The sequence below is a fragment of the Bos grunniens genome, chromosome 26 (genome assembly GCF_055505025.1).
Source record: "Bos grunniens cultivar Pamir isolate PY7600 chromosome 26, Bosgru_T2T1.0, whole genome shotgun sequence".
NCBI classification, from domain to species: Eukaryota; Metazoa; Chordata; class Mammalia; order Artiodactyla; family Bovidae; genus Bos; species Bos grunniens.
In genome coordinates this window covers 18,320,536-18,342,989 of record NC_141190.1, presented here as the reverse complement: position 1 = coordinate 18,342,989, position 22,454 = coordinate 18,320,536, and the positions used below count along the sequence as shown (strand labels likewise).

Here is a 22,454-nt window from a genome sequence, read left to right as displayed (position 1 = left end):
AAAAAAATTCATTATTACAATAATATTCCCTACAGTAATTTTAACCTAGTTGCATGAAAAAATGATGGTGCTTTCTTTCCATTCTCAGGACCTCCAGATTATTATTGAAAGGATGCTGAGGAGAGTGTCAATGACGAATCTAAAAGGAGTATTTGCATTTTCGTCAGTGATTAACACTCAATACAAATTCACAACCCATTCAAGGACAATACAAAACAACAGTAGAAATAACCAATGAAGGAATGTAAATTCATGAGGTCTCTTACCATCTTACAAAATTCCAAATACCTCTTTACATAAACTTTCAAACTTCATTTTAAGAGGCACCTTTCCAAATGAGTCAAACTGCTTCAAAATTTTCAGTGTTCTGGGTTAATCTAAACAGCGTTCTGAATCTGAACTGAGTTAATAGATTATTCAATCTAACAGTTTTTTAAGAAGGAAAAGCCTCACTGAAAACAACATTTGTATCACAAAAAGAAAAAGACTTTTGTCATTAGTTCACACTGCCACAGTAACTACTGGGTCTATTTATGAACCACTGATTATACACAAAAAGAGAGACAAAGAGAATTCAAAGATACCTATACACAGATGTTTAGAAAATGAAAACAAAAATAAACTTTTCTAATATATTACCTCAAATACCACTGATTAACTCAATGAAAAACAAGTTAAAAAATATCTTTGTCACCTTGCTGTCTTCTATATTAAGAGTAAGGAGGAAAATGCAAAAGAGAAGCCAACTGTACCTTCATACAACACAACAAATAATGGGTTAGTAAAGCAGTTTCCAAACTCTATGTATCATGACCTCATTTGGAGCTCAAGTTAAGTAAAACAAGAGGCCTATAAATAAATGTCCTTTAAGCATGACCTTAAGAAAGAAAGAAATGGTCTTGTGCATTCAATGTCCACATTTCAAATGTACAGAAATATTACTGTAATTAAAAAAATATGTAAGTTTGACTGAATTCCTTGTAGTTTGGGCCACTATGCATTTTGTCACATAATCTGATTATCACCTAAGGGTTTACAATTTTTTTTTAATTGTTAAAAAGTACCCCCATGTTCAAAAGTGAGGGAACCACTAATTTAAAATCCTATAGCCTGGTGGGCACATGAGGCCCACAAACAGGGACGTTTCCTAACCACAAATACAATCACCAGAAAGAGTTTGGAAAGTAAGCGGGTAAGAAAGATGGTCCCAAGAAACAGTATCTTATCTCCTTATAAGAGTAACACTGTACTGTAAAGGATTCCTCTGTCCTTAATATTAAGTCATCATATTCCATAGGGTAAACCCTAGAGTTTGTACCATCTACACTGTAGTTACTTGACTTTCCTATACTATTTTCATGATTTCTAGATTCTAGGTTTTTCATTTATTATTAACAATCAATTGTTTTTCAACTCTCTTTTGTTCTTCCCATCAAAATTATTCCAAGGACATTAACAAAACCAAACTACCCATTCAAACAAATGGAAAATATCTACCCGGTTTATTATTTGCCTACTATAATTAAAACTCTGTTCACTAAATTACTATGTCCTCTTTTCTCTACACTAGGGAGGATAAAGTGTTGGGCTAAGGTTTTTGAGGGTGGGAAGGTGGTGGTGAGGGAATGAGAAGGAAATGCTAAGTACTGCCTATCCTGGGTCTGCAAACTAGATATTTTCAACACTAGCTTACAAAGAAAAAAAAAAATCCTGTAGCCTGCCTCTAGAGCCCTCTTACTCCCAAAATGGATTTCTAACTTCACAAATATTAATGAAAGTGTTTCAATATCTGGCAAGTACCAAGTACACACTGCAAATAACTAAAGGGGATTATGGGTGGCTCTTATTCTGAAGAGCAAATCTAATATGCTTTCACCTGGATTTATATGAAATAATAACAAATTCCAAATGTGTATGCTTAGCATAAATTCTTCAAAGGGAAAATGTAAATATAGCAAAAAATAATACTAAGAAAGAAAAAAATCAAATAAAAGCCTTGGTAGGTAAAATTTTAAAAATTACAAAAGATAACAGAATTAGAAAGAATAGTAATAACATCAATAACACAAAAACACTAACAAAAACTGAATCACATTATCAAAGAACAGGAAAAGGGAAAGACCAAAAATAAACAAGAAAAAAAATCTGGTCATAAAAGCAAAGATTTAACCACAATTAATTTTGATCAAAACAGCAACTGTAAACAAGTCTTGATCTTGTCTGCAACAATACATTAAACCACACAGATACTGATCAGATACCGTTAAGTCATATTTTGCCTACTCTGCTTAACTGAATTTAATGCCACTCAGTTTTATTAATATTAAATATTGAATTTAGCAGTTGCATAGCAACAAGGAATGTCTCATGCGCTATGCTTGACATTAACAAAAGGCAAATAAGAAAAGAATAAATGTATTCAAAATTTATACCATGATCTCATAGAAAAGCCATGAAGATCAACAACAAAATGCCAAGGAAAATTAAATACATAATGAAAAAGACAGCTATGTCATTATGTTCAATCACCAGGACTTAAAACTCACCTGTATGTAACATATTACATGTAAAGAAATATTAATAATTTTATTGAGCATGACTACTGGCCAAAGAATCCCCATCCAACATTGCAACTGGAATGAAAGCTGGTCTCCAATCTCTTCTCACTGCAACCTCAAGACAATCACTGTGTCTTCAGATCGTCTTCCTAAAACACTGCTCTAACAATGTGACCAACTGTTCAGCAAAACCACACTTTGTTTTTAAAAACAAATCCCAAATTCCTAAGTCTAGCAATCAAAACCATTTATAATTAATAATTTGACCCTAACCTACCACTGACAGCCTTATTTCTCAAAACTTCCCTGCTCACTATCCCAGCTCCAACCAGGCTGGTATTCTAACGTGTTCAATCATCTACCATTTCTATGTCCTCATATTTTCTGAAGCCTTTTCATTTCACTTCTGCCCAAATATATTATCTCCGTCAAGGCATTCTTCAGCTTATTCAACAAATAGATATTTGCTTATCTAACATACATTAACCAAAAGCCTACCACCTATCAGGGACAGTGACAGGCACTGAATAGGTAGGCAATGATGAACAGACATGGTACCCGCCCTCAAGGAGACTGGGTTTCCAGTTTTCTCATCCTCAGAATTCACATTATCACTCCCTGTCTTTTAAATAAATGTTAATTGCCCTATGTTTTCTCTCTTCTATTAATATTACATGCAAAGCACTGTCTATGAAAGTATTCTGTAACATAAGAGTTGTCATAGGCTATCTAAACCCAGCTTCTGTTTTTCTTTCCATATGTTTAGGTCCTCAAGGAGATTTAATATGCCAAGAAGGCTAGGAAGGAAGGCCTTCCTGTTTCCCAGAATGTTCCTCTTATACTAGGGCTCTCTGGTTTTCAGTTTGATTTTAATAACCTACCTCTCAAAAACAAAAGACAGAAGATTAAAATTTCTCACATATTACCCTCTTCAATCTAAATCATATCTCTACTCTATTTCTAACCAAAATGGGAAAAGCAGATTATGAAAAGTAATGAGAGGAATGTATCAAATACACAGACAACTGAAGTAAGCAACAGCCTGTAGTTCTGAAATAAGAAAAATATCATAGATGGAATGAAAAAATGGTTCACGTGTCTTGGGAACCTTTCCTGAGAGAACAGTACAGTGATTATCAGTCTGAGAGACAATTTTCACATCAAGGTCTCCAAGCTCTTACAAAGCTTGGTGCCTGGTATTAAAAAAAAAAAAAAAAAAAAAAGAGCTCAATCTTCAATATGGTATCATTATTTTATAAAATATCAGTTCAAAGGTGCTTGTTGGTAACAATCATCAGCGAGTATCTTAAAACACACAAAAAAGAGACTGATAGTATCTGGAGTTTTTTGCTTAAAACTCAGGGTTTTAACTTGGGAATACCACACTTACCTTCTTTAAAAGTAAGCACCAAAATGAATAATTAAAAAGCACCAGATTACACAATCTTTTATACTCAATCCAAAGGAACAGAGGTAATTAAACCCTTTTTAATCAATGTTTCAGCTACTTTAAGGTATCTATCATACAACCAAAGCAGTCTGGATGAACTTCTACAGGTAAAGAGCCAAAACAAGGCTGTCTTCTCATTACTCTAGGCAATCCGCCCCTGCTGGACAATTACACGCATTAAGACTTCTTCCTCTTTCCCTGAGCACCTGCTCCCAGCCCACATCTGTGAGGAGCACATCTGCTGGCTCACTCACCATCCTGAGAATCACCCAGCACAAAAACTGATGAAAGAACCTGATAAGACACACACTAAAGACAAACAATAACCTAGTCAAGACTAACAGCCCAAACTGAAACAGAATTAACGAAGAAAAATACTAGAGGTTGAAAAAAATTAACAAATAGTGTTTCTATTGAAGCCAGGGAAAAACGGCATTTAAAACAAAAAGCAAGCTGCTCTAGAAAAGGAGTGCAGAATATGTATTTGGGGAAGAGAAAAAAAGAAAACCCAAACTGCCAAAATAATCAAATAAAGTATTAAATAGAAAAATATACAACCAATTAGCGATTTTAAAAAATTCAAGAAATGTCCTCATGCTGCTGCTGCTGCTGCTAAGTCACTTCAGTCGTGTCCGACTCTGTGCGACCCCATAGACAGAAGCCCACCAGGCTCCCCATAATGCATAGTAAATCTGAAGTCAAAGAAATCATGTGAAAAAGATTAGAGATGAGGAGGAGGCCAGGACATTCAGTATCTGTGAAAGAGGATTTCCAGAACAAGAAAGAGCAAATACTAAAAATTTTCAAAAATTAAATTTAAGAAATGGGGTGGGATGAAGGGGGAAGACAAGAACAAAAAGAAAACTTCCTGATGTTGAATACTGTTATGCATCTCCATAGTTAATGTGTTTTGAGAAGTCCTGGGCAGAATACTCAGGGGGAAAAAAGCATATTGATACATGTAACTCTCCCAGCAGAATATCTGAATTTCAAAAATAAAAGTAAAGCTCCAAAATTAGGGGAAATTTTTACTTAATTTACACAAAATAAGAGGAAAGAGATTCAGAATGACAGTCATTTCATCAGTAAAAGTAAATGCTAAAAGCCAATGGAGCTATGTTTACAAAATTCTGAAGGTTAAAAAAAAAATGTTTAAAGCCAATCTATTATTCACAGATATGGATAAAATAAAAATACTAGATATGCTCTGATTTAAAAAGTAAGACATCCATTTACTTGGGTACTAGTAACAGTTAAAGTAGTTGAGCTAAAATAAAAAAATTCAGAACAAAGACCTCCTAAAAATGACAAACACTTTATATAAAAAATAACAGTGTATGGCTGAGTTCCTTTGCTGTTCACCTGAAACTCGCAACACTGTTTGTTAATCGGCTATATCCCAATACAAAATAAAAAGTTAAAAACAAATAATGGCAAGCAATGTACCAGCAAAACTAACAGTTAAGTATAAACACTTGTTACTAATATGAGGCGATTCAGTTTAATACAAGAGATAAAGAATTCTTTAAATAAACACAATATAATTTTTAAAATTAATGATTTAGGAATAACATCCCAAACTATTTCAAAAAATCTTAGGTGAAGAAGAGTAAATAAAGTATGCTTAGATGAAGTGTGCATGCAGGATGAGGGAATAATTTATAATAGTCATTACTCTTTGATGTTAATAAGAAAATGTAGGTTTAACATAAATTTACTTTAGAATGTATGGATAAGGCTGAAGAATTTCCAATCACCGGAGGAAATAAACAACAACAAAAAACAACTACAAAAGGAAGTAAAATTTAAAACTAAACAAAAAGTAAGCATGCTAAACAAGAAACAAAAAAAACAATTTCAGGAAAAATATCAAACGTAAATATTACAATAAATATTAATCAATTAAATTAACTAAGCAAAAGAGAAAAAAGTGACAAGGCATAGCAGGAGCTTCCCTGTCTCTGGTAAAGAATCTGCCTTCCAATGCAGCAGACACAAGTTCGATCCCTGGGTTGGGAAGATCTGGAGAAGCGAATGGCAAGCCCCTCCAGTATTCTTGCCTGGGAAATCCCATAGACAGAGGAGCCTGGTGAACCATGGGGCTGCTGAAGAGTGGGACATGACTGAGTGACTGAACAACAGGGCCCGGTAGCATGCAGTTCGTAACAGACTCAGAGTGACACAGGTATGTTACCCCAAAGAGGGAGGCTCAGCTGTGAGAAAAGTGTAAGAAGATAAGAAGAAAGCAATAGAGATGGCAGTAACAATCAGGAAAAGAATTATTCAAGGATAAAAGAATAAAACATAGATAACTAGTAAGAACCTACTGTACAACAGGGAACTCTACTCAATACTCGGTAATGGCCTACATGGAAAAATAATTTTTAAAAAAGAGTGGATATATGGATACGTATAACTGATCTACTTTGCTGTACACGTGAAACTAACACAACAGTCCAGGAAGAATTTAAAAAAAGAAAAAAAAGCATATAACAAAAAAGTGAAGAATTTTTCTATTACTAAAGGGCTAATCTATTTCATGAGTGAAACTGACCTATGATTTTCTTTCTTATATGCCTGGTTTGACAAATATCCTTCTAGAAAGAACTGAGATATATTTCCTTTTTTCCTACTTTCTGGAGGAGGTGACAGAAAAGTTGGAAGCTTTCTTCCTTAAAAAAAGTAGGGGGGAACTCACATGTAAAGCATTCTGGGGTTATTCTCTTTGTTTTAACTATTAAGTTTATTTAATAGTTATAGAACTATTCAAGCTTTTTATTTCTTGAGTCAGTTTTTGGGAAGTCATATTTTTCTTTAATTTAAAAATTACTGGCATATGATTGATAGTATTTCCCCTTATCATTTTGAAAGCAGTGGCAAAATATACATAATATAAAATTTATAATTTTAATCATTTTTACATTTACTATTGCATAAACTCTTACACTGTTGGCACCATCACCCATCTCCAGGACTTCTTTCATTTTGCTGAAGAAGAGAACTGGAGCTGTGTACTACGTAGTGGAAGAGCAACTGCTTGCTTCTACTCCCAGTCTCGCCAGCCACCGTTCTACTTTGTCTGTACAAGCTCAATATATGTGATATTTTAAAATGATAACATCATCAGGGGAACACTGTAAAACAGGTATTATTGCTATTACCTAATATATGTAAGAAAATAGAAAATCAAAGCAGCTATTTTTTTTTTTTTTTCATTTAACTACAAAGACACGGACCCTCGGTTTAAAACCAAGCCAGTGACTCTATGAAGTCCAGGCTTTTCACTTCTTCACCCAACATACTAATGACATCTCTTAATTTTTAGTTCATCTGACTACTTAAAACATTCCCTACATCACCAAATCTACCAAAAACCATCCTTCACACTGCCATCAAACCTCTCCCATCTTTTCTCAGTTTTAAAAATCTCTGATAGCTTTCCACTGACAATACTGAAGACTTCAAATTCCTGGCTGGCATGCAAGATCACTGAGGGTCTGTCTAGTTCCAAACCACTTTTCTGTCTGCCCTGCCACTTTCTTTCTACATATTCTATGCTCTGGCCAGACTGATTTATCAGTCATTACACACATGTCAGTGCTTCCATGCCTTTAAAGCACAGCAAGCCTTCTGCCCAGAATGTTCCCCTGCAACCCGTAATCTAGTTAGTTTTAAGGCATCCTTTATTTCAGTCCAAAATCTCAAGCAAAGTTAGGAACATATCCATCAGTGCTGAAGTCGCACTGCTAGAAAACTATACTTCAGTTAAAAAAAAAAAAAATTGGGGGGCAGGGTGGATTTTACCTACTAGATTTTTGAGCAAAGATCAGGAACCTATTCTTCTTTTTCTTAACATCAGCCTGCCTGTTCCCAAACTGCAGTCAGTAAGTGTTAGTTGGATAAATACAAATATACCCTTCTATTTACCTCATGGGTTTAATATTTTAAAATGACTCATTTTGTGAGTCTAGCATGTTGAAGACCTAAAGAAACAGAAATAAATGAAACAGAAGAGCAACCGATATCAAATGGAAAAAGGTTCCTATACCTATGAACTAAAACCAGACATTAATTAAGGCTTGCTTTGCCAGCCCATGAACAGAGATGACAGGCACACTTTTGTGTGCAAAGCTGTAATCACAGCAAAGACAGAAATAAATCGAGAGAGATGAAGTCCTGAAAAACAGTGGTATTAGTACATTAAGGAGGGAAAATACAACTCGAGTAAGCTGGAACATTACCCAAATAATTCCATATAATTATATTTACATATATTATGCCATAAATGAGACTCCATGATGTTAAGTAGCCAAAATTGCAAAGGTAGAAAGTAACTAGGTCAGTTGGATTTAGTTCTTTGGAAATTCAAGGGCAGTTTTGGTTCATTTTTTCTGTTATATCAAACTGTCTTGGGTACAGTAATTATGCTAAAAAGAAGCCATTTAAATGCAAATCTGAAGTTGATTAGGAATGAGTCAATTACATCAGGAGTTCACAATCTGTGGGCCACAATTCCTTAGAGGAACTCAGTCATTAGAAGGTCAGTACATCCACATGAGCACTGTCTGCAAATTAAATAAAAATGTGCTTGCACATACAGCCGCTACTTTTCTAAATGCATTTTTTGCTGTGAACAAAATGCATTATTTCTTTAAAAAGCATTACTGAATTCATAATAGCCCTGGCATTACATATTTTCTCAAAGATACTAAAACTATTGTTTGAGAGTTCAGTAATTTTTTTTTTAAAGTTCTGTTGTTTCTGAGGCTCTTGTCCTTGTTGAACTATAGATATTTATTTACTTATATTTATTGAGCACATACTATGAGTCAGTCACTACTGATGCAGCTGTGAACACCACAGACAAAAGTTCCTATCTGGAACTCTAATTCTGGCAGAGGAGATAAAAATATATAAATAATGATGACAATGACAATGAATAATAATGAGGTAAAGATAAGTAAGAGAAGAACTGGTCGAAGGATATAGCAGACTGGTGGTGGGGGTGGGGGTGGGCAATAACTAAACTCTGAAAAACCATTACTGGTAACACTGAGAAATGCGGAGGAAAAACTGAGTAGGGTGGAGAATTCTTAGGTCCGGAAAAGACTCTTAAGAGGCTGAATTTTTGAGCACTGAATGAACTGAGTGAGCAAGTCATCTAGATATTCAAGACAAAGGAACGTTCTAGATAAGGGGAACAGCACTGAAGCAGTGAAGGGTACGAAGTATGGTATATCTGAGAAACAGCAAGAAAATTGGTGTGGTCTGAGCAAAGTAAGAAAGCAGGAGACAAGACAGATATCTAGAGGCAGGATCACAGAGGCTACGTGAGAGGATTGGGATCTGAATTTAACAGAAATTCACTAATTTTATATCTGGTAGTGACAGAAGTAATATGACCAGATTTATATTGTTTAAGTTCACCAGGTGGCTGCACAGATAACTGATAATGAGTAAAGTATTATAATGAGACTATTACAACAGCCTTCGCAAGAAATAATGGTGACAACCAGAGTGGCAGTGGTGGAGGCAGAAATCAGTGAAAGGATACAGAGTATAACCTGAGGATTAAACCAACTTGCTTTGATGATGCACTAGCAGAATGAGGGAGAGGACACTTAGGCTTTATTTGGTCTGAGAACTGGGTAAATGGTAATGTAACTTTCTAAGAGAAGACTGGAGGAGAAACAAGTGGAATAGAGAAATTTAGTTCAGTTTTGGACACGTTAAATCTAACTTGTCTCTTGGAAATCAAAGTGGGTGTGTGCAGGAAACAACTGGATGAGTGAGTTTGAAATAGGAGACAATGGGATCAGGATATAAAACTGGAAATCATCTAAGTACAGACAGAACTTAAAGCTTTAGAAATACATGAGATCATATCTGGGCTTCCCAGGTGGTGTAAGTGCTAAAGAACCCACCTGCCAATTAAGGAGACGTAAGAGATATAGGTTTGATCCCTGGGTTGGAATGATCTGGAGAAGGGCATGGCAACCCACTCCAGTATTCTTGCCTCGAGAATCCCATGGACAGAGCCTGGTGGGCTACAGTCCATAGCGCTGAAGAGTCAGACATGAGCAAAGTGACTTGGCATGCACGAACAAGATCTTATCCACTCAATGAGGGTATTTAAAAAGGAAAAGAAACCCAATCAAAAAATGGGCAGAAGACATAAACAGACATTTCTCCAGAAAAGACATACAGATGGCCAATAAGCACATGAAATGATGCTTACCATCACTATTTATTAGAGAAATGTAAATAAAACCTACAATGAAGCATCACCTCACCCTGATCAGAATGGCCATCATCAGAAAGTTCACAAGTAATAAATGCTGATGAGGTTGTGGAGAAAAGAGTATCCTCCTACAGTAGTTGATGGGAGTGTAAATTGATGCAGCCACTATGATAGGAAAACAGTATGGAGATTCCTGTAAAAACTCTAGTTGCCATATATCAAGCAATCGGACTCCTAACATCCATCTGGATAAAATGCTAATTCAAGATGATACATGCACTCCCCAATGTTCACAGCAGCGCTATTTACAACAGCCAAGACATGGGAGCAACCTAAATGTTCATTAAAAGATGAATGAACAAAGAAGATATACATATCAGATATATCTATCAGTTCAGTTCAGTTGCTCAGTGGTGCCTGCCCTTTGCAACCCCATGGACTGCAGCACGCCAGGCCTCCCTGTCCATCATCAACTCCCGGAGTTTACTCAAACTCATATCCACTGGGTCGGTGATGCCATCCAACCATCTCATCCTCTGTCGTCCTTTTCTCCTCCCGCCTTCAATCTTTCCCAGCATCAGGGTCTTTTCCAATGAGTCAGCTCTTCACATCAGGTGGACGAAGTATTGGAGTTTCAGCTTCAGCATCAGTCCTTCCAATGAATATTCAGGACTGATTTCCCTTAGGATGGACTGGTTGGATCTCCTTGCAGTCCAAGGGACTTTCAAGAGTCTTCTCCAACACCACAGTTCAAAAGCATCAATTCTTCATTGGTTTGCTTTCTTTAAAGTCCAACTCTCACATCCGTACGTGACTACTGGGGAACCATAGCTCTGACTAGATGGATCTACTCAGTCACAAAAAAGAATGAAATTTGGGGAATTCCCTTGTGGTCCAGTGGTTAGGACTTCGCACTTCCACTTCAGAGGGCACAGGTTTAATCCCTGGTCAGGGAACTAAAATCCCATACGCTGCAAACAATAAATAATACCGAGTTCTATTTGCTTTAGAAAAAAAAAACAACAATGAAACTTGCAGCAACATGGTTGGACCTAGAGATCATATTAAGTAAGACAAAGACAAGTACATGACATTGCTTATATGTGAAATCTAAAAGAAGAAAAACAAATGAACTTATTTACAGAACAGAAATAGGCTCATAGACACTGAAAACAAACTCATGATTACCAAAGTGGAAAGGGGGTGAGGGAGAGATAACTTAGGAGTTTGGGATTAGCAGATACATACTAATATATATAAAATAAACAAGGTCTTACTGTACAGCAAGGGAACTATATTCAATATCTTGTAATAAACTATAATGGTAAAGAATATAAACAAAAGAAAAAGGAAAGGAAGGAAGAAGAATGAGTACTAGAGCATTCCAATGTTCACCAGTTAGGAAGAAAAAGAGACTGAAAAATTATGATTAAGTCTTATTTATGGTTATACTTTCAGTACTTGGCAAACACACTGGTTTCAGAAGGACTCAAAAAACAGTGCTGACCTGAACGACTGTACATGGCATGTAATTAAATGCACATTACACCACCCCACCTCTCACACAAGAGATGATTCTGAAAGGAAGCATCTCCCTTTTGATATAATCAAACACATTTACTTAAACATATCTAATTTGCAAATTTAAAAAATCATCACTTTATAACACATCTCCAACACACTTTAATGTACAGCAGTACAAAAGATCAAACTTTACTCTGGACCCCACTGAAATAAGCTTCACCATATTTTAGAAATTTTAAAATGACACTAAATTTTGAGCTAGCCTTCAGATTCACATATATACGTACATGTAAAGTAAATTCTTAATAGTTTCTCTCTGCTCAAAAGTGTTCAGTGATTATCTAATGCATGTAGAGTAAATTTCAAACTCTGAAGTCTAGCTTTTAAATTCTTCCCAAAGTGGACCTTTTCAATATACTTTCCCAATGTTCTTCAAGCACACTCAACCCAAAAGTATTCTGTTTCTCAAATTCACCTTGCTTTTGCTTGTCTGATCCCTTGCCTCATCCTGCTCCTTTGCCTAAAGTGTCCTTCTCTCAAATTTCAAGTCGTGATCCTGCTTGGTTTTCAACGACATAGGTCTTCCTCCCAACTGACTCCCAGTACTCTTTGCTTTATCTATCCTGAATTTTCAACATGAGTGCATCTGTTTTATGTACCCAGTTGAATTTTACACTCCATGCTGTAATGTAATAGAAGGAATACTAGTACTCTAGGAAGTGAGAGACTGGTAGTTAAGAACATGGATTCTGGAGTCAGATTACCTGGGTTTAGATTTCTGACTATGTATTATAACGCTTCTATGGCCTTGGGAAATTTGTCTTCTTTATGCCTCATCTTCCTGGGCTATAAAATTGTTTTTACCTCAAAAAATTAAGATAATATCTGCAAACTATTTAGAACAGTATCTGAAAGCATAAACAAAGCACTTTATCATAAAATGAACTTCTCAGGTGGCACCAGTGGTAAAGAAACTGCCTGCCAATGCAGCAGACCTAAGAGATATGTGTTCGATCTCTGGGTCGGGATGATCCCCTGGCGAAGGACACGGCAACCCACTCCAGTGGGCTGGAGAATCCCATGGACAGAGGAGCCTGGTGGGCTACAGTCCACAGGGTCACAAAGAGTCGGACATGATGGAAGCAACTTAGCACATATAAAATGTTTGATAAAGGAAGGAAGGAAGAAGGTTGCGTTTTGGTTTGTAATTTCTTTTTAACCTTATGTGATTAAAAGATAGCTACATACAAAAATAATCGTAAGTTTATGTTGATGAGCATACAATGTATAAAGATGAAATTTTTGACAGTACAATAACAATCTAAAGTTGAGGGACACAGCTACATATGAGCCAAGTATTTTGTAATACTATTGAAACTAAGTCATTATTAAGATGTTAACTACATATCCCCAAGACAGACACTAAGAAAATAACTAAAAATTGCATAGTAAAAGTGGAAAAGGAATCAAAATAGTACACCAGAAAATAGTTATATGATATAAAAAGGCAGTAAGGAAGACCTAACAGTTCCGTAACATGGGATATGTGAGAAAACAAATAGCAAAATGGCAAAGATCCTTACTTATCAGTCATTACATCATATGTAAATGGATTATACTCTCCAATAAAAGGCAGAATGGATTAAAAAAAAAATCCATGATCCAACTATATGCTATGTATAAGAAACTCAACATTAGATTCAAAGACATGAAGAAGTTAAAAATGAAAGAAAAAGCCCATGAGAACAGCAAATGAAAGAAAAATGGGGTGAATGTACTAACATCAGACAAAATAGATGTTAAGATAAAACTTGTTACAGTAGACAAAGGACACTGTAAGTCAATCTACCAAGAAGATTTAACAGTAACTATAAATGAAATGTAACTTTTAAAAACTATGAATTACTATGTTGTACACCTTAACCTCTATTATATAATAAAGTGTATCGACTGTGTGGGTGCTTAGCCACTCAGCTGTCCAACTCTCTGTGATGCTATGGACTACAGCGCACCAGGCTCCTGTCTGTGGAATTTTCCAGGTAAGAATACTGTTCAAAATTCCAATACTCTGGCCACTAGGTGCAAAGAGCTGACTCACTGGAAAAGACCCTGATGCTGGGAAAGACTGAGGACAGGAAGAGAAGAGGGTGATAATGATATGGTTGGATGGCATCATCAACACAATGGACGTGAGTCCGAGCAAACTCCGGGAGATAGTGAAGGACAGGCAAGCCTGGCATGCTGCAGTCCATGGGGTTGCAAAGAGTCAGACACATCTTAGCCACTCCACAACAACAAGAATACTGGAGTGGGCTGCCATTTCCTCCTCCCAGGGATCTTCCTGACTCAGGGATTGAACCTGCATTTCCCACTCAGGGATGGTCTCCTACATTGGGAGGGTGGTTCTTTACCACTGGATCACCTAGGAAGTCCCTACATCAACTACACCACTATTAAAAAAAAAAAAAAAAAGACTCAATGATTAAAAATTTATAAGCACCTAACAACAGAGTCCCCCAAAATATGAAGTAAAACTGACAGAGTGGAAGGGAAGAAAAGTAATAGCTGTAGACTTCAACACTACTTTCAGTAATAGATGAAACAACTAAGAGAGGTAAGTTAGACATCCGTAAGGAATTCCCTGGTGGTCCAGTGGTTAGGACCCCACACTTTCCTTGCAGGGGGCATAGGTTTGATCCCTGGTCAAGGAACCAAGATCCTGCAACTCACACAGTGTGGCCAAAATAAAAAGAAAGAAAGAAAATTAGAAAATACTTTGAGAATAATAATAAGAAAATAAACCCAACATACGAAAATATATAAGATGCAGCAAAAGCAGTGTTCAGAGGAAATTTCATAGCTTACATTAAAAAAAGAATTATCACTAATCAATAACCTAACCTACTACCCTTAAGGAACTAGAAAAAGAAGAACCAAAATGATAATGAAGCAGAAGAAAGGAAAAAATAAAGATGTAGGTAAAGAGTTTTTGAAGCAAGAGAACAGAAAAATAGAGGAAAAAATCAGAGAAACTAAAACCTCTTTGAAAAGATTAACGATAACGACAAACATTTAGACAGACTGACCAAGAAGTCAAAGAAGACTCAATTTACCAAAACCAGAAATGAAAGCATCACTACTGACTTTACAGAAATAGAAAGTAGTACAAAAAAATAAAATGAACAAGAGTATGCCAGTAAGTAGATAACACAGATGAAATGGACAAATTCTTAGAAATAAACTACTCAAAAAAAAAAAAAAAGACTTAATAAAAGTAAGGATATAAAAAGTGATTTTTAATGATTTTTAAAACTTCTGACAAAGAAAAGTCAAGGGTCACATGGTTCCACTGATGAATTCTGCCAGACATTTAAAGAAAAAATAAAAATACCATCAGTTCTTCTCGAACTCTTCTAAAAAATAAAGGAATGAGTACTTCCCTGACTCATTACATGAGGCTGGTTTTACCCTGCCAAAGACAAAAACATCAAGACAACTACAGATCAATCTCCTTATGAATATAGATGCAAGAATCCTCAAAAAAAAATTAGCAAACCAAATTCAGGAGTGTATTAAGAGGACTATGCACCATGGATTTACCCCAGAAATGCAAGGGTGGTTCAACATAAAAAATCAAATCAACTGAAAAAAATCAAACACATATTAATAGAGTGAAATGGGAAAAAATAATACAATCATCTCAACTGACACAAAAAAGGCATTTGACCCCTTCCAACACCCTTTCATGATAAAAACACTCAAGAATCTAGGAACAGAAAGAAGCCTCTACAACCTGACTGTGAGCATCTATGAAAAATTCAGGACTAACATACTCAGTGGTGAAAGATTTAAAGCTTCCCACTAAGAAGAGGAACAAGATAAGGATATTCACTCTGTTGGACACTGGAAGTTCTAGCCAGGGCAACTGGTAAGAGAAAAAGAAATAAAAGGCATCCAGATTGAAAAGAAAGAACTACCTCTCCTCAGAGATATCATGATCTTATACATAGGAAATCCTAAAGAAAAACTATTAGACCTAATAAACAAATTCATCAAGGTTGCCAGATATAAGAACCATGCAAAATTTGTTTCTATTTCTATACTTTTGCAATGCACATCTATACACTGCTGCTGCTGCGTCTCTTCAGTTGTGTCCGACTCTGTGCAACCTCATAGATAGCAGCCAACCAGGCTTCCTGTCCCTGGGATTCTCCAGGCAAGAACACTGGAGTGGGTTGCCATTTCCTTCTCCAATGCATGAAAGTGAAAAGTGAAAGTGAAGTCGCTCAGTCGTGTCCGACTCTAGCGACCCCATGGACTGCAGCCTACCAGGCTCCTCCATCCATGGGATTTTCTAGGCAAAGGTACTGGAGTGGGGTGCCATTGCCTTCTCCACATCTATACACTAGCAATGGATAATCTGAAGTGAAGGAAACAATTCCATTTACAATAGTAACAAAGTGAGTAAAATACTTAGGAATAAATTTAACTAAGGAGGTGGCAGACCTGCATAGTAAAAAGTGCAAAACAATGCTGAAAGAAATTAAAGACCTAAATAAATGGGAAAACATCTTATGTTCCTAGATCAGAATACTTAATATTGTTAAGATGTCAATACTCCCCCAATTGAAGTACATGTTCAATGCAATCCCTAGCAAAATTTCTTTTTGGCAGAAATGAAAAGACTAACCCTAAAATTCATATGGAATTGCAAGGGAGCCCAAACAGCCAGAACAATCATGTTTTGAAGACAGCTGAACGAAGCTGAAGGAGTTCCATACCCTGATTTCAAAAATTATTACAAGCCACAATAATCAGAGGGCAGTACTAGACTTCCCTGGTGATGCAGTGGCTAAGACTCTGCCTGCTCATGCAGAGGACATGGGTACAGTCCCTGTCTGGGAAAATTTCATACGGTCAGAACGATTACGAAGCTTGTGTGCTGTGACTACTGAGGCCTGCACACCCTAGAAGTCTGTGCTCCACAACAGGAGAAGCCGCCACAATGAGAAGCCCACGCACCGCAACAAAGAGTGGCCTTCACTTGCCGCAACTAGGGGAAGCCTGCGCAACGAAGACCCAGCGCAGGTAAAAATAAATGAATATATAAATGAATTTCTAAAAAGAGTGTGGCACTGACACAAGGATAGGCATACAGGCCAACAGAACTGAGAATCCAGAAGTAAACCCATACATCAGTGGTCAACTGATTTTTATCAAGACTGTCAACACTATTCAGTGGGGAAAGAACTGCCTTTTCAACAAATGATACTGTTTGACAGAAAGCAACAAAACTCTGCAAAGCAATTATCCTTCAATTAAAAAATAAATAAATAAAAAATGATGCTGGGACAACTGAATAGCCACACGCAAAAGGTTAAGTTGGATTTCTGACCTCACGCCACATAAAAAAATTAACCCAAAATGTATCAAAGATCTAAACATAAGGGAAAAACAAACTCTTAAAAAAAAACAGGGGTAAAATGTTGTGACTTTAGATGTAGCAACGGATTCTTACACACCAACAGCACAAGCAACAAAACTTTCAAATACTAAACTTCATCAAAGTTAAAAGATTTCTATGAATCAAATAAAACAGATACACACTACGATACAGGGAGCTCAATCTAGTGTTCTGTGACAACCCAGAAGGGTGGGATGGGGTGGGAGATGGGAGCGGGGTTCAGGAGGGAGGGGACCTATGTATACCTGTGGCTGATTTGTGTTGATGTGTGGCAGAGGCCAACACAATATTGTAGAGCAATTATCTTCCAATAATTGTATTTTGTTCTATATTTCTCAATATTATACAATTATAATATTTAATAACTAAAAACATAAACCAAAGAAATAAACAAACCAGGATCTATTATGTAACACAGGGTATTACATATCTTGTAATAACCCAAATGGAAAAAGATCTGAAAAAAAATACATATACATATACACACACACATAATGAATCACTTTGCTGTATACCTGAAACAGTGTTAACTCAACTATACTTCAATCAAAAGAAAATAAAAATAAAGAAGAACAGATACCAGAGAGCGCTCCCCACTTTCATTTGAATAGAGAAAGGGCCATAGAAGACCACAGTGAGAAGCCAGGCCACGACAAGCCAGGAAGAGAGTACTCAGGGGCTGCAAAGACTGGGATGAAATGGGGGCAGGGGAGGATTAACATGCAGAACACAAGAGATTTTTAGGGCAGTGAAACTATTCTGCATGATACTGCAATGGTGGATACACGTGTCAAAACCCACAGAATGTACACCACCAAGAGTGGACACTAATGTAAACTATGGACTTTGGGCGGTAGTGATGGGTCAATGTAGGCTCATCAATTGTGATAAATGTACCACTGGGATTCCATATGTTGACAGTGGGGAGTTTATGCATACATGAGAACACAATACTTTTCACAGTTTGCTGTGAACCTAAAACTGCTCTAAAAAATAGTTTATTAATTAAAAGAAAAAAAGAAACATTACTCATGAAGTTTTGGTGCTGTATCCAAGAAAAATATCCAGTTATCTGAAAGACTATTAACATATTTCTCCCTTTTCTGATAATATTCCTGTGTGAGGCTAGACTTTCTTCAAAAACTTCAACCAAAATAACAAACACAGTAACTGAATGAAAAAGTAGATAAGGATCCAGTTATCTTCTATTAGCATAGACTTCAAAGAATTTTGCAATATGTAAAAACAATGCCCCTCTTCCCACTTAACTATTTTGTTTTGGAAAACTACAATTTTCACTAAAGTGTTAACATATAATAGGTTGATGATTGTTATTTTCAAACAAATTATTAACAGAATAGCTCTTCAAATAGCTCAATAATTTTTAAGGGGTCTCAAGACCAAAAAGGTTTGAGAACAGTTTCTAGGGTATTAAAACTCCCTTAAAAGGAAGCTATTATCAAATAAAAAATAACTAAATTAGTGCTCTCCAAAGAAGAGAGAAATATCTTGAGAAATACTGAATTACAAACACCAAAATGTGGTTAAGTTTAGCAGGCAACAGACTTAATCGTTTTTAAGAGGATAGTCCCACTATAAAAATCTATAAAATATCACAATACCAAAAATACTGGCTAATATTCTTAAATTACTATTGCTTCACATCCCAAAAGAGGAGCAGGCTTGATATTTGCTATATACCATGTTCATAAATGCAATATATAAACATCTTTATCATTTTATATCACATATTACAAAATTATAATGCCAGCTAACAGTAAGGCTGTATTCTAAAACTTGACACTCATTATTTTATGTAATCTTCCCAACAATTCTGAAACAGGTATTATTACTATTTTATACTTATTATGTGGTCCTTAGAGGAGCATTAACCTAAAAGGGCCAGTACCATCATCATCCCCTTGTAGAAACGGATGAACCCTCAAGGAAAAACAAATAATATAAACCACTTTGCAAAATTATATCATTTCAAACTGACAGCTGTAAAGGTCACTGTGACTATTAAAAAGAAATCTGAACTAAAAAGCTACACTGCCTTTTGGGGCAATGGAGGTCTGAGCCAAAAGGAGTAAACAAAGGAACTCCATGGTGGTCCAGTGGTTAGGACTCGGAGCTTTCACTTCAGGGGCCCAGGCTCAACCCCTGGTCAGGGAACTTAGATCCTGCAAGCCTCATGATGCAGCCAAAAAAGAAAAAAGGGGTAAAACCAATAACAGTGCAAATAGGCCAGCCAACTCCTTAAGGATTTTCACCATTAATCAGTCAAGCAACTGACGCAATATTAAATAGGAGAATATATGGAGCACACGGAATAACATCAGTTCACAAATCCCGAAACAAACTTGCAACATGCCAGAGGTGTCACGTAAACAAACCACAAAGATGCAGTACATTTTTCTTTTTTAAAAACTGAGGTGTAGCTGCTGCTGCTGCTAAGTCGCTTCAGTCGTGTCCGACTCTGTGTGACCCCATAGACGGCAGCCCACTAGGCTCTACCGTCCCTGGGATTCTCCAGGCAAGAACACTGGAGTGGGTTGCCATTTCCTTCTCCAATGCATGAAAGTGAAAAGTGAAAGGGAAGTTGCTCAGTCGTGTCTGACCCTCAGCAACCCCATGGACTGCAGCCCACCAGGCTCCTCCGTCCATGGGATTTTCCAGGCAAGAGTACTGGAGCGGGGTGTCATTGCCTTCTCCGAGGTGTAGTTAGTTGATGTATAATACTATATGTTTCAGGTGTATAAAATAGTGATTCATAATTTTTAAAGGTTACATTCTATTTGTATTTATTATAAAATTCTGACTATATTCCTTGCGCCATACTATACCTCCTTGTAGCTTTATTTTTATACATACTAGTTTGTTCTTAATTCCCTACCCCTATCTTGCCCCTGCCCCCTTCTCTCTTCCCACTTGTAACTACCAATTAGTTATTTTTGAGTGTTTCTTTTCTGTTAAATACATTAACAGATATAAGTGACATCATATGGTATTTGTATTTCTCTTACTTCACTTAGCATACCTTCTGAGTCCATCCATATTGTTGCAAATAGCAAAACTTGTTTTTTAATGGCTGATTAGTATTCCATTGTGTGTACACACATACACATATTTTCTATTCATTCATTTGTTGACGAACACAACTTAGGTTGCTTCCATATCTTGGCAACTGTAAATAATGCTACTATGAACATCAGAGTGAGTGTGTCTTTTTGAATTAGCATTTTCTTTTTTTCCAGATTAATACACCCAGGAGTGGAACTGCTTGGTCACATAGTAATTCCAGTCTTAGTTTTTTGAGAAACCTCCATATTGTTTTCCATAGTGGCTACACCAATTTATCTTCCCACCAATAGTGTATAAGGGTTCCCTTTTTTCAAATCTTTAGCAACATTTTTTATTTGTGGTCTTTTTGATGACAGCCATTCTGACAGTTGTGAGGTAATATTTCACTATGGCTTTGATTTACATTTCTCTAATGATTAACTGCATAATTGCACTCATCTCACATGCTAGTAAAGTGATGCTCAAAATTCTCCAAGCCAGGCTTCAGCAATACGTGAACTGTGAACTTCCTGATGTTCAAGCTGGTTTTAGAAAAGGCAGAGGAACCAAAGATCAAATTGCCAACATCCACTGGATCATGCAAAAAGCAAGAGAGTTCCAGAAAAACATCTATTTCTGCGTTATTGACTATGCCAAAGCCTTTGACTGTGTGGATCACAATAAACTGTGGAAAATTCTGAAAGAGATGGGAATACCAGACCACCTGACCTGCCTCTTGAGAAATCTGTGTATAGGTCAGGAAGCAACAGTTAAAACTGGACATGGAACAACAGACTGGTTCCAAATAGGAAAAGGAGTACGTCAAGGCTGTATATTGTCACCCTGCTTATTTAACTTTTATGCAGAGTAAATCATGAGAAACGCTGGACTGGAAGAAGCACAAGCTGGAATCAAGACTGCCGGGAGAAGTATCAATAATCTCAGATATGCAGATGACACCACCCTTATGGCAGAAAGTGAAGAGGAACTAAAAAGCCTCTTGATGAAAGTGAAAGTGGAGAGTGAAAAAGTTGGCTTAAAGCTCAACATTCAGAAAACGAAGATCATGGCATTCAGTCCCATCACTTCATGGCAAACAGATGGGGGAACAGTGGAAACAGTATCAGACTTTATTTTTGGGTGCTCCAAAATCAGTGCAGATGGTGACTGCAGCCATGAAATTAAAAGACGCTTACTCCTTGGAAGGAAAGTTATGACCAACCTAGATAGCATATTCAAAAGCAGAGACATTACTTTGCCAACAAAGGTCCGTCTAGTCAAGGCTATGGTTTTTCTTGTGGTCATGTATGGATGTGAGAGTTGGACTGTGAAGAAGGCTGAGCGCCGAAGAATTGATGCTTTTGAACTGTGGTGCTGGAGAAGACTCTTGAGAGTCCCTTGGACTGCAAGGAGATCCAACCAGTCCATTCTGAAGGAGATCAGCCCTGGGATTTCTTTGGGAGGAATGATGCTAAAGCTGAAACTCCAGTACTTTGGCCACCTCATGAGAAGAGTTGACTCATTGGAAAAGACTCTGATGCTGGGAGGGATTGGGGGCAGGAGGAGAAGGGGACAAGAGGATGAGATGGCTGGATGGTATCACTGATTCAATGGACATGATTCTGAGTGAACTCCGGGAGATGGTGATGGACAGGGAGGCCTGGCATGCTGTGATTCATGGGGTCGCAGAGAGTCGGACATGACTGAGTGACTGAACTGAACTGAACTGAATGATTAACAATGTTGAACATCTTTTCATTGTCTTTTGGAAATAATCTGTATGTTTTCTTTGGAAAACTGTCTATTCTGGTCTTCTGCCCATTTTTAAATCACAATTTTTTTGATGTTGAGTTGTATGAGCTGTTTATATATTTTGGATATAAACCTTATTGGTTCATCATCTGCAAATATTTTCTCCCATTCAATAGGCTGTCTTTTTGTTTTGTCAATGGTCTTTTTGCCGTGGAAAAGAGCTTTCAAGTTTAATTAAGTCTCATTTGAAAGTGTTAGTTGTGTCCAACTTTGTGACCCCATAGGCTGTATAGCCTGCCAGGCTTCTCTGCCCACGGAATTCTCCAGGCAAGAATACTGGTGTGGGTAACCAAGCCCTTCTGCGTGGGATCTTCTCAACCCAGGAATCAAAACTGGGTCTCC

The 22,454-nt window shown here is 36.8% G+C and overlaps 1 protein-coding gene across 35 annotated transcripts in view; it reads right to left on the bottom strand.

Annotated features, from left to right (window-relative positions):
- The window catches only part of LCOR (ligand dependent nuclear receptor corepressor), a 124,942-nt gene that overhangs the window by 63,005 nt on the left and 39,483 nt on the right, over positions 1-22,454 (bottom strand). The window lies entirely within an intron of this gene.